The 17,500-nt window shown below is 36.8% G+C and overlaps 1 protein-coding gene across 23 annotated transcripts in view; it reads right to left on the minus strand.

Moving 5' to 3' along the window:
* ZnT63C (zinc transporter 63C) overlaps window positions 1–17,500 on the minus strand; it is a 237,393-nt gene that overhangs the window by 73,810 nt on the left and 146,083 nt on the right. For 2 of the 23 annotated variants that reach the window (XM_067112117.1, XM_067112106.1), the window contains exon 1: window positions 823–956. The exons of the other annotated variants lie outside the window; for them this stretch is intronic. The gene's annotated coding sequence lies outside the window, so the exon portion shown is untranslated. Of the gene's footprint in view, window positions 1–822; window positions 957–17,500 lie in introns of those variants that run through there. 23 annotated transcript variants of the gene reach the window in all.

A 17,500-nucleotide genomic window follows, 5' to 3' on the forward strand; every position in this document is an offset into this window, starting at 1 on the left:
GTGGTGTAATGCACTTAATTTAACAGATTTTAGTTGTTGTTGCTGTTGTTCTATTTAGTACTGGCCTTATGTCAGAACGGGCCCTTGCTGCTCGTATGTGGATACAAATGAAAAAGAAAGGAAAGGGACCACTAGCAGCAATCTTTCAATTTCCAGCCGGGCAAGTGACCTTTCTATCACACTGATGTGCCACAGAAGAGCAAATCGATTAAATATTTGGGTAAGACCCTGAAAGAAAAATTACAGTTATCTAAGAATGTGACAAATTTGTCTCTTGGACTGCGATTAATGAATAAGGATGGTAAGTCTCTAAACATTCTGAGGAATGAAGGAGCTTCTTTTTTCTGGTGAGGGACAACAGGAGAAGAGAAAAGCATAATGGTTTCATATCAGCTCGGCTCCATTTCAATCTAAAACAGACAAGACATTAAAGGATTACAGATGCCTGGATGATACCAGAGGTGAAAAAGATGAGAGAGAGAGAGAGAGAGAGAGAGAGAGAGAGAGAGAGAGAGAGAGAGAGAGAGAGAGAGAGAGAGAGAGACTCCTGGGGACTTAAATGTCCATGAATGGAAATAACGCATAACAAATGTGTAGTGCTAATGCACTCTCATGAGGAAACTTCTACGTACATATATGACGTAGCTTTGCATGCATGACGTTTATTTTTGACTATGCAGTTAAAAAGGGGGCTCCCTTCTGTTCCAAAAGAGGATTTAAGAGATATGAGCACTACACTGATTGCTGTGCTGTTTTTAAACTCTAGAGGCACCCTTGTCCGGGATAGAGGCTTTTTTGAAATATAAAATTAATGACACTCACGTTTCAAAGCTAAACCTGGTGATCCTAAATGACAAATCCGGGCTTAAAAATAACACCGAGCACCAATATTAGCTTTAGATCACAACGAACACAAACAACGAGAACACTCTTCTCACTATCCTTGTATTACTAAAAGACAAATGACATTGTGACACACATCACTAATGTTATCGACACATTATCTTATTTTAATCTGTCGCATTCCTATCAGCAATAGATAATGTCCCTTACTTATTAAATTCTTGCATAACGTCACATCCTGTCCACAAGGCCATCATATGAAGGGAACTGAAATAAAATACTCTAAGAAACCAAAGCAGTTCAAGGTTAATCGAAAAACAAAATAGAATTCCACCATCCCCCTCCTGTTAACCAGAAAGGGCGAAGTTAATTGGTAACTATTTATGTCCTCTGATCGACTTTTCGCAATACTCCATGGGACCTCCTTGATAAACGTCCCATGTCTCTTGGTTATGTTTTCTGTCCAGTTAAGTTATTCTTAATTAGTTTTTAAATTATGAACTACAAACGTTTCGCACCTGGTCTGCAGTGTGGAAGAAAAGACGTAAAGCATGAACATGTAACTTATCAAGGCACAAAATGTAGATCATTTGGAAAATACTGCTCCCAAAGCGTAAATTGCATCAGCAAGAATGATAAGACCAGGCGTATGGTCAGACAAAGACATGGAAAAACACATCTCGCAAGAAAAAGAAGTTGATAAAGCACTTGCATCAGTCTGGAGATTAGCAAGATTTAGAAATGTAATCTAGTGTGGGTGTTCCGTTGAGAGCACCATTCTGGCTATCACTTCTCTCATTGTCACGTGGAGTACAGGAATTACTCAGATTCCTCGATTTGGTTATTACTTTTCTTACTTTCACTCTGACTGCCAAAGCAATAAATCTCTCCTAGATTCTGCATTGTATAACCTCACTTTCTTGAGGAGGCAGATCTGTGGCTTCCTTCGGTATTAGGACCCATTCTCTATTATCTGCATTCTTTCATGTTTTCCTATAAGTTTGGGTCTAATACAATGTGCTGCCAGTCTCCGGTATCCTTTCAACATACAGCAAATAAATTAATTTCGCCAGGTGGTGGGGACTATCAAAATTAAAAGCGGCCAACAAGCGCTACACCTCATCCCCGTGGAGCAGCCTTTAAACCATAAACACCGGGAGTAAAATTATATGGTATCTGGTCCACCTGAGAATCAAGTGCTCCCAAAAATAGCATTTATTAGCATCACCTTCATAAGGCAAGCCGCAACCCTGGCAGGAAAATCAGAATGCTACAGGCCCAAATCAAGAAAGGAAGTTAAGAATAATAAACTATGAAACAGAAATACAAGGGAAAACAAGTAAGATATTAACAAACAAGATAAATATATAAAAAATTAGATGGATAAAAGAGTAATTTAAAATAAAAATAAACCAAGAAGTGAGTGTCAGGTCAGTCTGCTCAACACAGACACATTTACACCAAGTTTGAATTTCTGAAGCTTCAACAGACTAGGTGGATCATTCCACTATTTGGTCACAACAGGAATAATACTTCTGTAAAACTGTGTGTACTGAATCTCACAGAAGAAAAGGCAAGAATGTTAAAATTAACTGCGTATCTAGCACTACGCGGTGGAGGGTATAGTATAGGTACAGGATGAACAGAATTATGAAGAATCTGATACAGCATGACAATGAGCTAGGTTAAAAAGAACAAGGATAAGAATTTATACTAAGACTCGAGTCAGCTGATGCAGACTAAACAGAAGAAAAATATTAAAATCATTGAAGAATAAAAGAATTGAAAAATTTTCTCAGGACAGACAGCTCTCCAAGCCTTGAAAGCCTTTCTTAGTATACCGATGTTTTGAGCAATTGAAGATGAGATACACCTGATACATTTCTCAAAAGTGAGTCTACAATCAAGAACGGCGCGTAGAATTTGAAATAAATTAATTTGAATTTGAAACAATTAATGAAAAATCTGGGTGAAGGTTGGAGGGGAGGGGGCAGGAAATCAACTGCCATAGACCTGCCAATGATCATACTCTGAATTTTGTAAGGGTTGTACAGTATACTGCATCGCCATAATTTGCACCGAGCACTTCATTTAGCTAAATCTCTTTTGAGAGATTCAGCAATCAAAGGTCTATACATTTTAGATGGGATCGATGGCATGACAGCGTCATCTGCATAAGCAATAAGCTTGTATAAAATGCAGAACCACACATGGCACGTTTATATTGTGATATAAAGAGTAATGGGCCAAGAACACTACCCTGAGTTTCATAATAAGCACAAGTCATACAGGACAGAGCGACCTGCAACCTTGCGACTGAGTGCAACCAAGGGCCTTGGTGCAAAAGTACAACTATAAGGATACCCAGTTTACACCCTTAACAAAAAGAAGCATTAGTGTCTCTCCATGTCCCTTACGTGAACGTAAATATTGTGTGCTACAACACAGACAATCCGATCTCTCTCTCTCTCTCTCTCTCTCTCTCTCTCTCTCTCTCTCTCTCTCTCTCTCTCTACTCTGCCATTATGTAATCACAGAATGAAAAACTCTCTTCCAACATTTTTTTTCACTCGACACCTCAGACCCAACCGCGCCTCTACTCAAGATTCATAGATGATAATTCGCCCTATTCAAACACCCACCGTTTCTATACACACGACCCTACTCACTGGGGTTCTTATCTAATAAACTCGCCGGGAGACAAGACACTTTTAGGTAACGCTTTATCATGAAATGCGTTACCCTTGTAGCCTCCTCCTCCTCCTCCTCCTCCTCCTCCTCTTTACGAAAAACTGATTAAGAATGTTATAATCTATTTAAATAAATTTTTGTGATTATTTATTTACTGTGTCGATTGCTACAATAGTTGTCCCGACAGCTTACAGCCTTAAATAAACAAATCGATCGACGGTCACCTGACCTTGGTCAAGAAAGATCAACCGTCGCTCGAGTTATTTGCAGTAAATCAATAAATCTTTAACTGACCCTGGTTAAGAGAGGTCAACTCAAATCACCTTCGTCACTAGCTCCGAAAATTTCATGTTTCATATAAAGATTTTTTCACGTCTGCTTTCTTGTTCCTTTTTGCTCGGTACCTGCAGATCGGAACCCACAATTGCACAGCAGGCGTTGCAAGGTTTCGTGATCCAGCATTTCTAGGAAGTAAAGCACTGACAGGAACAAAGATAACTCTTGACAAAAATAACAAGATGACGATGTCCGACATAACGATTGTAATGATAACAAAGACAAGACTCGCCAAAATGACGAGGATGTACGTTCACCTTACCAAACACCTTTTTTTTTTCTTCAAATAGGGAACCCTAAATCACGAACTGAGGCACGAATAAAAAAAGAATCCCATTGATCGAGGGGTCAACTCACTTCCGCCAAAACCTTTGCTCTTATTCACAACTGTGGATATGAGCCACCATCGCTTCAAAACAAATGTCAGTTTCTTCTCTTTTTTAATCATCACCCAAGATGTGTGACATCTACTTCATAGCTTCCCTTGCTCCCAATTTCGTAAACTTTGACTTTCGTGTTTCTACCGGAGTAAATTTATCTACAATGAACTAGCTTTTTACTTTCCACTTTATTCCGAGGTACAGCCTGGTACACAAAAAAAATGTATATATGTAAATACAGACGATAAAAATGGAATATTATTATGCTATATACAGCACATAATGTAGAACTTCATCTAGGCAATTATTTACGGAACTTTAAGAGAATAGGCTATATATGTACACACACTAAAGATATGTATTTTTCTGTTTGATATTTTTTTAATAAAATAAAATGCATCATTATATATATATATTATATATATATATATATATATATATATATATATATATATATATATATATATATATATATATATATATATATATATATATATATATATATATATATATATATCAACGGCAATCAGTAAAAATTTATTCAAGGCAAAATCACTTGTATTGTTTTGATAGTAATGTTACTTCCTCAGGAGAGAGAGAGAGAGAGAGAGAGAGAGAGAGAGAGAGAGAGAGAGAGAGAGAGAGAGAGAGAGAGAGAGAGAATGTATATACTATTACTGTTCCTCCTATAAAAAATGATGGATTTTTCTTTTATTAAAAAAATAAATATCAAACAGAAAAATAACATAAATAAGAGCATTGCAAATATTCCGAAGTGAATTACAGTTTAAAGACAATAGCAGCATTAAAAAGGCACAGGCAGCAGATAACCTGAACAATAACTAAGTTCCATTCTGGGCAAACCAAGGCGTAAGACAAATGCCAAGGCAACAGGACGATAATCGCGAATAAACACGTACAAACTTGGCAGAAAAGCGCCACGGTGGAAAGAGGAGAACTAAAAATGACAAAACGTTAAATTTACCACTCAACATTTATTCACCTCATTTCCACGTCCGAATAGCGTCTGTGGGTGAATGATACTAATTACAGAAAAAACCAACAAGATGCCATTTTGTTTTCGCGCTAAAGAAAGACAAGTGGCATAAAAGGGTTCGTTCAGTTTCGTGTGTGTGTGTGTGTGTGTGTGTGTGTGTGTGTGTGTGTGTGTGTGTGTGTGTGTGTGTGTCAACCAAGAAAATACAAGGGGTTATTACCCTCGCAAGCGAATGGGAACTTGCTTAGATAAAAGTATAAACATTTTGGCTAATATTTTTGTCGCTTCAGCATAAAAATATTACAACAGGAGAATGGCATTAATCAATAAATATTGATGCTTTCGAGGTATGTTACCTAGCCATTCTGCCTTCACAGAAAGTCCAAAACAGGCGTAGGGTACATTCCTTTATACCTTTCAATATTAAATTTGAATATTTCGGGAAAATGTTAAAAAAGATGTAATTAAACTGTTATTGAAACATCGTACAATAATAATAATCATTAGTAGTAGTAGTAGTAGTAGTAGTAGTAGTAGTAGTAGTAGTAGTAGTAGTAGTACCAATTATCTAAAGTATTCTTGTTAATACAATAATTACAAACCCCATCTACCTAACGTTCGAAAATTTCAAAAACAAATACAAGCATTCAACAAAACTCCCCTTGTTTGGCAAAGGAGGTCAATGACTCACCACTACAGACGAGAGAGAGAGAGAGAGAGAGAGAGAGAGAGAGAGAGAGAGAGAGAGAGAGAGAGAGAGAGAGAAACCTTTGCATGCTTAGGAAAATGAAAATTCTTTCTCTATCGTCAACGTATTTTTCCATTTTAAGACATAAGCAACACAGCATACCAGGTATATAAATGACTTCATTATAAAGGACATAGCATTTTCGTAAACGTTAATGAGAGAGAGAGAGAGAGAGAGAGAGAGAGAGAAAGAGAGAGAGAGAGAGATTGTTTTATACTAAAAGTTAAACCTTACATGAAAAAAAAATATGGACTTGATCTGGGCTATTTCGTAAGTATATGTATGTATATATATATATGTATGAAGCCACTAGTAATATATGTATATATTACATATATATGTAATATACACATATATACTGTATGTATATATATATATATATATATATATATATATATATATATATGTATATATTACATATGGGGGCAATGTAGAGGCCGTGTGCAAAATTTTGTCTGGGTCTGTCCAGACCCAGACAAAATTTTGTACACGGCCTCTATGTTGCCACAGAAAGGTTTTTAACTTAAAATCAAACCCGTACCCCGTGACAGACATACAAATGCAGACAAAACAAATTAAATTTTCGTTTTTACATCACCTTTTCCTTCAGTTTTCTGGGTTTATTCTCATTTTTCACCTGACACTTCACCTTTTTTTTTTCTGGCACTTCCAGAAGTATGATTAATCTAAAACAATAAATCCCCTATAACATCAATTTTTTATCTGAATTTACGTGAACTTTGATCATAATGTATGATAATTAATATAATTGCTTTTTACCCCGATAAAATATTAATTGAAAATCGGTAATTTCTTTCCGTAGTAAGCGAAGCCAAGTTCGCACATGAATAGTAGTGGCTTAATGCACCTTGGGCTCTCTAGCAGTTGGAATTTATTATCTTGCGAACTGGCAAAAAACTTCTCTACATACGGAAGATAAGTTTCTTTTCACGTTGCTTGGAAGATAACGACTGAAAATTCTAGATTAAAGCTTTACAGAAATGTAGATCATTACATCTGGAAACCTTTTCCGAAAGGCACTTGGAAGGTAAATGCATCAGATGCAAAAAGTATATTAAATTAAGAAATGGCAACTACTGCAATTAAGAGAAACTCGAAGTGCTCACAGCTTACACAACACATCGATCCAAAACTTCTGCTGTAAGGAATAGTATTCCCATCATTTAGGAAAATAAAATTGTTTATGGTTATATATTAGAATGATATATACTCATTTCTATCTTTTATCAATGCATATTTATTCAAAACAATAAACCTAACATTCCTCCAAGAATTAAAAGATTGTTTCATTCATGATTATGTTTTAGTACTAATTAACCAAGTTTATAGATGCTGTACATGTAACTTAATACACAATTCTACTTTAGGGAATTTGATGTCCTTGTAAAGATAATGAGTTGTAATTTTGTTAAAAACGTCCCTAAAACCAATATAAAAAATATGTATCACGAGTAGAAGTTAGCCATATAGGAAAGTGTTCTGCCACTTTTTTCTTAATATGATGAGGGGGTGGAAGGCTAACTCTTGCAGCAATTCACTTAATAATTGGAAAGAAGTAAAAAGGCATAACATAGTACTGACTAAATATTTCTTTTTAAAAAAAGACGTCTATTCTCATACAATACTAATGAATGAGTTTAAATTAGAACTGAGGGGTTGGTTCAGTTTTTTATGAATTGGACAGTGAAGTTTAATTTCATTTTAGTAACACATTTCATAAAAAGACATCACTGTCTGTATCACATGGAAATATTGTTTTAGATTTCAGTGTTTTGAAAAGAAAACTATTGGCCTGGCTCTGTCTGTCCGTCCGCACTTTTTTCTGTCTGCACTGTTTTCTGTCCACACTTTTTTCTGTCTGCCCTCAGATCTTAAAAACTACTGAGGCTAGAGGGCTGCAAATTGGTATGTTGATCATCCACCCTCCAATCATTAAACACAGCACTCTAACAATCATTAAACACAGTCCTCTAACCTCAGTAGTTTTTATTTTATTTATGGTTAAAGTTAGCCATGATCATGATTAAAGTTTCATGGGCCGCAACTCATACAGCATTATGCCGAGACCACCGAAAGATAGATCTATTTTCGGTGGCCTTGATTATACACTGTACAGAAAACTTGATTGCACCAAAGAAACCTTAACGCATTTTTTACTTGTTCATTGTACGATTTGGACTTATAACGGCCTACAAATAGCGTTGAAAAATGTAACAGTGAGATGAATAGGCCTATACATAATTTATTCATATTCTGATCAGAGTGTCTGAGATGCTTCCCAGATGAAAGACAGTGGCAAACTGTCATGAAATTGGTGCTAACCTGTCCACACGTGCAATTACCTGTCAGTTGGTAGGAAGATATTTCGGTAATACCATCAGTTCATCCATTCTGGTGAGTGGACTGTCCCTGTCCAGAAACTGTTGTCTACACGCAAGCTTTAACGGCAGTTTCGATGAACTGACAAGAAATGACAGGTAAACTTGGGGGAGTTAGTGAGGAGAAAGCAGGAGAGAGAGAAAGATAGCTTATTGAATGTCATTCAGAGTTTTTCCGGGCAGCGCTAGGTTGGTTAGCTAGTGTGTGTGTGTGTGTGTGTGTGTGTGTGTGTGTGTGTGTGTGTGTGTGTGTATATATATATATATATATATATATATATATATATATATATATATATATATATATATATATATATATATATATATCACGTTTTCCAAATCTGTAAAATATTATCGAAAAAATCCTCATTCAGCAACAAAGTAAACTTACTAATTTTTTTTTTTATTTCGCAAAATCAAAGGCCCAGAAGACGGAAGGTTTCAACTTCGTCCTAAATACCTTTTGAACAATGTGCTACGTGACTTTGATTATAGCACAAAAAAAAAGTAAATATGTCTTAATATTTTTTCAACAATACTGGTTAATTTCAACACTGTAAATCGTTAATTACAATCCAAATGAGAGTATTGCTTTCAAGTTTACCACACTTGACACACATTTCAACATATAGTTTACCAACCAATCTTGGTCCTTCTGAAACAAAGTAACAGCTATGCACTTGTTAACAGCTTAATTTTATTTAAATATTTTTCAAACACCATTAGTTAAGGATAATATTTACCGTCACAATACTGGTTAATAAGATTATTCCTATACACCAGTCTTTAGTGAACTGCTTTAACATTGAATTACTTTCTACATTTGTACCCATGATATAGTAAAATTCAACATTAAATATCTGCTTCAAAGCAGCACTGGCTCCTTAATATTAATTATTCGCCTTATTTGACTTTTATGAATTATTTATATTAACAATTAATTTCAACATTTTTCAACACTTTGCTGCTACTTTCTGAAAAGTTAACAGACTTTGGTCATTATTTCTCACTGGCAAATAAAGTTTAGTTTTCCATAATGTTGATCTTTTAACAATAAATTTCGCACACTGAAATGCCCAAGAGAGTAGGCTGCATAAAAATTGTGAGCTGGCTGACTACTCCTCTCAAGTAATGACTCCGGAAATACAGAAGGAGGAAGTAGAATTCCGTACTCTTAAAAAAAATTACAGATTACAAGGAATGGCGAACAACCAAGAATTCTGAACGGAATACCAGTAACGCCAAATGAAAACTGACCACAATAGTAACCAACCGACGTAGTCATTCGGAAACTAGGCAAACTTGCAACAAATTCTGGAACAAAGGGAAATCAATGGCAATAATCAGTGAGAAAAGCGAATTCCTTTCCATGCGACACTAGGTGTCACGCGTGAGGGAAAACGTTGTCAGCATTATACTGGGCGAGTAATTGCCAAGCACTGAAGGAACGCTATAAACATTTTCCGCCTGACCACAATACTCTTTTTACTGTCTGAATGCAGCAACAGAAACCATTCACAATACGAGAGGCAAACCAACAAACAAAACAAGTACACTTGAATTAATGGCACTTCTCGTCAAAGAGGTGACAAAAGCAATTGCAACTTTGTTGATAATAACAATTTCTTTCTAAATACAAGAACAAACAGTGAACTTTTCCCTCTTAAGTTTTAATATTAAAAGTATCTCGCTACGCCAAACCTATCTAACCACTAACACTGCGAGGCTAGTTTGCAGATTAAATCGACCCAAGTTAATCGCTAAATACGGAAACCAAATAATATCACAGTCCAAATACAAAGAAAAAACTAAAACTAATACAAATTCAAATTACTTTCGAACAATTAAAGGTTTAAAATGGATATAACCTCAGATATATAATACAACAAGTAAAAAATGCGCCGAAGTTTCTTCGGCGCAATCGAGTTTTCTGTACATCGTATACTCAAGGCCAGCTAAAATAGATCTATCTTTCGGTGATCTCGGTGTAATGCTGTATGAGCCGCGGCCCATGAAACTTTAACCACGGCCCGGTGGTGGCCTGGCCTACAGTATATCGTTGCCAGACGCACGATTATGGCTAAATTTAACCTTAAATAAAATAAAAACTAATGAGGGTAGAGGGCTGCAATTTGGTATGTTTGATGATCGGAGGGTGGATGATCAACATGCCAATTTGCAGCCCTCTAGCCTCAGTAGTTTTTAAGATCTGAGGGGCGGACAGAAAAAAGTGCGGACAGACAGACAAAGCCGGCACAATAGTTTTCTTTTCAGAAAACTAAAAATTAGCCCTGCAATATTTTCTCTGATATGCATGAACTCTGGAGACACAGAATCGCAAAATCAATTATGAGACAGGAAGGGATACCACTGAATAATTTATTAATAAGCAAGAGAATTCTACTCTATGAACTGTTTACAAAAAAAACCCCGTTGCGGATATCAGTGGTTAATACTGAGAAGCCGTTATGCCACCTAATGCGAAGTAATTTTTTTGCATAAGTACACACAAAACACACACACACACACACACACACACACACATATATATATATATATATATATATATATATATATATATATATATATATGTGCGTGTGTCTGTGGGTAAGCGTGTGTGTATGTGTGTGCACGTCTAAAAGAATAATCATGTGAGGGCATGTAACGATAATAAAAACAGAAAACAGGTAAGACTCGGGTGAGATAAGTCAGATGAAAGTAGAAAAGAGGAGAGAGAAAAGTAGGTCGCTACATTATACCTCATGAGGGGTCAAAACCCCTCTTGAGGTGGTTATTAACGATCCCGTTCATACTATCGTCAACAATGCGATGAGAGAGAGAAAAAAAATTAAATCGATAAGATGTTTCCACTTTTATAATAAAGACTAACACATACAAACATTTTATTTGTACACACACACATATTATATATATATATATATATATATATATATATATATATATATATATAAATACTGTATGTATGTATGTATATATATATATATATATATATATATATATATATATATATATATATAGAGAGAGAGAGAGAGAGAGAGAGAGAGAGAGAGAGAGAGAGAGAGAGAGAGAGAGAATCGGCTGGAAGGGAAGACGTGAAATGGAACGATTCGACAGTCCTTCTTCCAGCAGCAAAGAACCTAAACCCTTTATAACTCGCCTTCCACCCTACGAAAAAAAAAAAAAAAGGGGGGCTGGGGTGGGGGAAGCAGAAAAGAGCCACCTTGGAGGAGAAGCATTAACGATCCTGTGTCGGAAATCTAACAAAATTACGATTGGAAAATTCAGTTAAAAATATAACGTATATTATCAGTATTTCCAAATATGTATCTCGATATTTCAAAACAATTTCTTTACTGGACGCATGATCACCGATGTAGGAATAATGAAAAAAATACCATGGGAAAAAAATAAAAAGAAAGAGGCAAAAGCAGTGTATTTTTGGTTCCAGTAATCTTCTTACGTGGTCACAAATACATGACGTTAAAAATACAATGAAAGAAGCGGTAAATTTATTTTCGAACTAAAATCTCTTTCCATTATGCAATCATCGGTTAGAGTACGTCGCTCCAGAATAACACTAACACGTACATAAACTGAAGAAAAAGCCTTCTGACGTCCAACTGCTTCATTAGCAACAGAAATTCGTAACTATGACTCTATTAAAGCTGAAACAGGATATTCTTGGGCGAGTAACTTAAAAATTATACAATCTCTCTCTCTCTCTCTCTCTCTCTCTCTCTCTCTCTCTCTCTCTCTCTCTCTCTCTCGTGTTCCACAATTAATCTTATCGAAACTATAAAACGAAGGAAAAAAGTTTTACAATATTTTATTGGCTTAGATTAACGCTTGAGCCCAAAGGCAAAGACCGGAACAGACAAGACGAATGAAAAGCAATGTCGTGTGCAGAGGCAGCAGTTGGAGGTGTCCACGCCACACCACTCGTGTGGAGAGAGAGAGAGAGAGAGAGAGAGAGAGAGAGAGAGAGAGAGAGAGAGAGAGAGAGAATTTAATGCCATGAACAAGGCCACCACAACTATGGTCATCATAGTCTTAACCCGTGTTAGTGACACCACTTGAGAGAGAGAGAGAGAGAGAGAGAGAGAGAGAGAGAGAGAGAGAGAGAGAGAGGAGAGAGAGAGAGAGAGAGGAGAATGTTCACTACCCACAACACGTGAGGGATGGAACTCGTAAAACAAGTCTTAAAACCGGGGCTGGCGGAGTGCAAAGAAAGCCAAATATTTTCTAAGGCGAACGGATGGGTTTGATGGGATGCATGCGAGCGACCAAAAATACAGCAGTATATATTTGGAAGACTCACCTCAGGCTACATTTGTGCACTTCAAATACGTGAGAAATGCCTGCAGTAAAATAAACAAATCTGTGTTTGGTACAACGAGATCTGAAACGTATAGGAGTAGTAGAAATGAACGGTCGGCATGTTCAAAACACTAAAGAATGTCAACACTTTTTTAAAATTATATCAGCAAATATTTGTGTTATTTTGACTAACAACGATGATGATAATAATGAAGATAAGGATGATGATGATGATGATGACGGTGAGAATGATACAAATTAAACCGAAACATAGGGAAATGCTATCTTCAGTGGACTGATCAACAAAAAATCTCCCCAGTATGTGAATGTCGATACATATGTACGTACGTACACACACATATATAATTGTGTGTGTATATATATATTGTATGTAGATACATAGATAGATGGATAGATATAAATATACAGGGGATGGTTTCAAAAGAATATACTCTTTCGTTTATAAGAAAAATATCGAGATACGGTAGCAAGCCACATGCCTGCTCTGTGGATGTCTGCCATTTCTGGCGGTCACCTATTCAACAACCAACCAGAGTGTCTCAAGTCTGTCTGTTCTCTTTCGGCACTGGAAATGTTAAATTCCTTCGAAAAATACACGAATCTGCCCTTTCGTCTCCTCGGTCACTTAACTAAATGCCAGAAGCAAAGTTCAATCGAATGGTCGGTAAATTCCCTCTCTTGTTTTCATTATATGCTTTGTCCTGACTGCCGCCCTTCCCTGAAAACAAATAAAAGGACAATGCGCCCAATTCGCTCCGGTGAACCTCACTACGCAGTCTAGTTGTAAGGCCTCATTCAACAATGTTCCGACGGCCTTCACACCCAATTGCAAACCACGGAGGAAAAATAAATAAAATTAATAATTTCAAAGACGGATTGACAACCGTGCAATCCAGCAAGAGAAGTTAAAATTAAATAGGAAAACTTGTATGAAAAAAATAATAATCCGATAAATACATAAAAATAAAACGAAAAATTTGAATAAACAAAATAACGTAACGAATGAATAAACAAACAAACGAACCTACTATCATAACTCCCGGGATAAGTGTAAAGCCTTCTCTCGACCAATTCAAACCTTCCCCCATTCACACCTCCCCAGGTATGGGGGGGGGGGTAGAAGGGGTAATACAAGGAATATGCGGCGGCACAGCGATGGTGGTGTGCGCAAACCAGAGAGAGAGAGAGAGAGAGAGAGAGAGAGAGAGAGAGAGAGAGGTATGACGCCAGAGCAGAGGTAATTCCTGTTCTGAATCTTAATCAGGTATCTACAATAGCGATGGCCGTGACGCTCCGTGCAATTAAAAGGGCAATGAAATTACGTAAATTGCGAGAGAGGATTACTCGAGTGACGAAGTAATTGCAGTCTCACTTTACAGATGACGTTTGAAAAAAAAAAATTCTGTGCAATACATTTGTTGGGTATTCTAGATTTCTGGCAAACACATGCACACACTAGGTGGAAAAACAGCGGCCGCGTTGTATTTCTTTATATTCTCGGATAAGACTCAACTGAAATCCCTTGAATGCCCGAGGAGGAAATGAAATGAAGAAATTTTCTTTTCCCACTCGGAGCTTCGAACTAGTATCAAGGGGATAAATGCGTTCAGCTCTTCCACCACAGCGTTCAGTTATACCTTAGTGGGTAGAGAGATTTTCCACTTCTCTTGCAGTAACAGGGCTTAATTCAGATAATTAGCCATTAGCTCTTTTAAAAAGCTAATGACGTCGACTTCAAAGCCGCCGCTTCAAGCCAGACTATCACCATCAACTATCCTCTGACATCAAGTGATGTATCACCCGTTCTCTATCTCTCTATCAATTCATCCGTTACACTGCATGAAATAATGAGTCGCGTTCCCAGAAACTTGTTGTCAGTTTTAATCTTTATACTGTCGTCTTGTTGTTCCTCCTTTATTTGTTCATTTCAAGGTCATTTCTTATAGTTTCACATACGGTCTTTATTACTAAAAAGTAAGGGGAGATAATTCTAAATAATACCTGACAACTATAATCCTTTTATCTTTTTTTTCTCCTGAATTAATCACAAGTCACTTCTCATCGCTTTCCATGTGCTCTTTGGCACAGGAGAAACAGGATAAAAGATAACGCAATTTTCCACTTCAGTTCTCTGCGCTATGAGCTGTAAGAATTAACTTGCTATTAGTAACACTGACTGTCTTAACTTACACGATCCATAAAAAATAACACACAGAAATGAGAAAAGAAGAGAAAAGAAAAATGGGAAGAGGCGATATGCACCTTGGCTCTCCATTGTTTAATAAAGTCCTGTCTTATTGTTCCTATCTTGAAAAATGAGTGACTCAAGGATGTTGATCACTAATGGATTGTCAGAACAAAGGCACAAACATTAAAAAAAAAAGGACAAGTATTTTAAACGGGAAGAGCACAGGAAAAAACAAAACACAATTTTCATCTTTCAAAGCTCAGTAATAAAAATCTAATCCCACAAAAAAATAGACACCACTCACTTCCTTCTTATTTGTTTCGATTTCTAGTGTTCTTTGTGTGTAACAACACTAAAAGGACATAAAACCAAATAACAATCACAATACAAAAAGAAAAAAATGTACTTTCGACAGTATACAATAAAAAAAATTTAATACATTTTCAAGAGTGAAAGATCATCCTCCACTCAATGTCCTCAAATGTAAGACGACAACTGCAAGGGATATTCACAAAAGGAAATGGTGTACAGCATTTTGTCACACTGATACGAGACATTTCCTCAATATTCAACAAATAACAGCTATGACCCATATGTTAACCATCGTCAGGTTGGAATGATTAAAACGGGGTTTTTTATATTGGTTCCAAAATTAAATACCATGGTCAACAGCAGTATTCGTATAGGTATATACGTACATTAATTAGTAATACCACTATCATTATTTTTCTGTATTGACGCGCAAAAAGAAAAAAGAAAACGAAAAGACACACGGCAAAAGTGTCATAATAAGATTAACAAAAACAAAACATGTAAACATCAATAAAAAGCACTTGGAAAATAAAGAAAAAAGAAGAAAGAAGGCAAAGAGGGCCGGCACTTGAAAGCTCCATCACACCAAACAAATACTTCACTCAGTAAGAACATTCTTGACGCCAAGTAAAGTTTAAGCACAGGTCAGCGGTTCGGCTGCGTTAAGATGGTTTATGACAGTTTTATCCCTGCCTCCGGTTTATGCATTAGTACGATTTCATCAAGACGATTATACAGTAGGCTATTAGACGCCTTTTACACTATGCGTCGTGCCAACGCAGTTAGCTGCGTTGCGGTGACGCAGACCGCTGTCGAGTTATATATACATCTTTGGAGTCGTTCACATCTTGCGTGTGCGTGATTTCGCTGCTGCAATGCCGCAGACATGAGCGTGGTACCACCAGGCTTATGCGTCGACGCAGATAAAAAGTAAGTATACCTTAGTTTTACCAGACCACTGAGCTGATTAACAGCTCTCCTAGGGCTGGCCCGAAGGATTAGATTTATTTTACGTGGCTAAGAACCATTTGGTTACTTAGCAACGGGACCTACAGCTTACTGGGCAGATGGATGAGGTAGCCAGTGGATCATCATGTTCAATACACTTCTTCACATCTTGCGTGTCACACGCACTTAGCGGCGTACTGAACTACTCCCCAGTAGAGGTCCACGCTTCAACGTCGGTATGTCTTGTTATAATGGAACGTAAAAACGATACAGATATCCTTACATCTTTTGTGGAGACGAAACTAGTGTTATGGGATTAAATTCTCGAAGACTACAAAAGTCGGAATTTGACTATATCTGCATGGAGGGAAGTTTGCAACACCAGGATATCACTGCAGACAAAACTTCGCCTGTGCATCCTTCAACGTCCAGTTCTTGTTCCAGCCAACCACCAGGTTCCCATTGAAGACAACCTCCTAACCTTCCCCCGGAACCAAGTTCTTATTTCGAACAGCCATTACCGAAGACGGAAGAAATCCACGGCGATCAAAGAAGACAAATAAGCACTGGAGGCCCATCAAACTCACACTGTTCAGATATGAGAGAGGAGCACAATCTAGATCTTACAACGCTGCCTTTAATCTCACTATTTTACTTTCATCACTGTCAGATTTGTATTATAGATAACAATTGTATAACAATGCAAAAGAAAGGTGTAATACTGATAAGCATGTGATCTTCTCTTGTTAAATAAATATTTGATGAGTAAATTCTTCCGCTTTTAACGTGCTTTTTTCCCATTTGTACGGTTAAATTACAAAGTTTCAATTATTATCCAATTCAATTTTTATAACAGCACATATCAAGAAATATACGTGAAAAATACATAAACTTTATGTGGATGCCTTCCGTAGACAGAGTATTAAACAAGTCACGAATGTTGTTGATTCTGCATAACGCGGATGTGTGCGGCAACATTTAAGAAACCACCGCAGTTTCTGCGGTGGGGCGAACGTATCTATCTGCAGCAACAACAGCATAGAGTGAAAGTAGTAGTAGTAGTAGTAGTAGTAGTAGTAGTAGTAGTAGTAGTAGTAGTAGTAGTGGTGGTGGTGGTGGTGGTGGTGGTGGTGACTCTCCTTCTATCAATGATGCAGCGTGGGATGATAAAAAGAGGTTCTCAAAAAAATCACGATGATAATTATTGGCGAGTTTTGACATGTATTTACGGAGTGTTTATACAAATTTTTAACAAAACATAGATATGGCGAAATAAACATATCAGCATGACGGGGAAGG

The sequence above is a fragment of the Macrobrachium rosenbergii genome, chromosome 12 (genome assembly GCF_040412425.1).
Source record: "Macrobrachium rosenbergii isolate ZJJX-2024 chromosome 12, ASM4041242v1, whole genome shotgun sequence".
NCBI classification, from domain to species: domain Eukaryota; kingdom Metazoa; phylum Arthropoda; class Malacostraca; order Decapoda; family Palaemonidae; genus Macrobrachium; species Macrobrachium rosenbergii.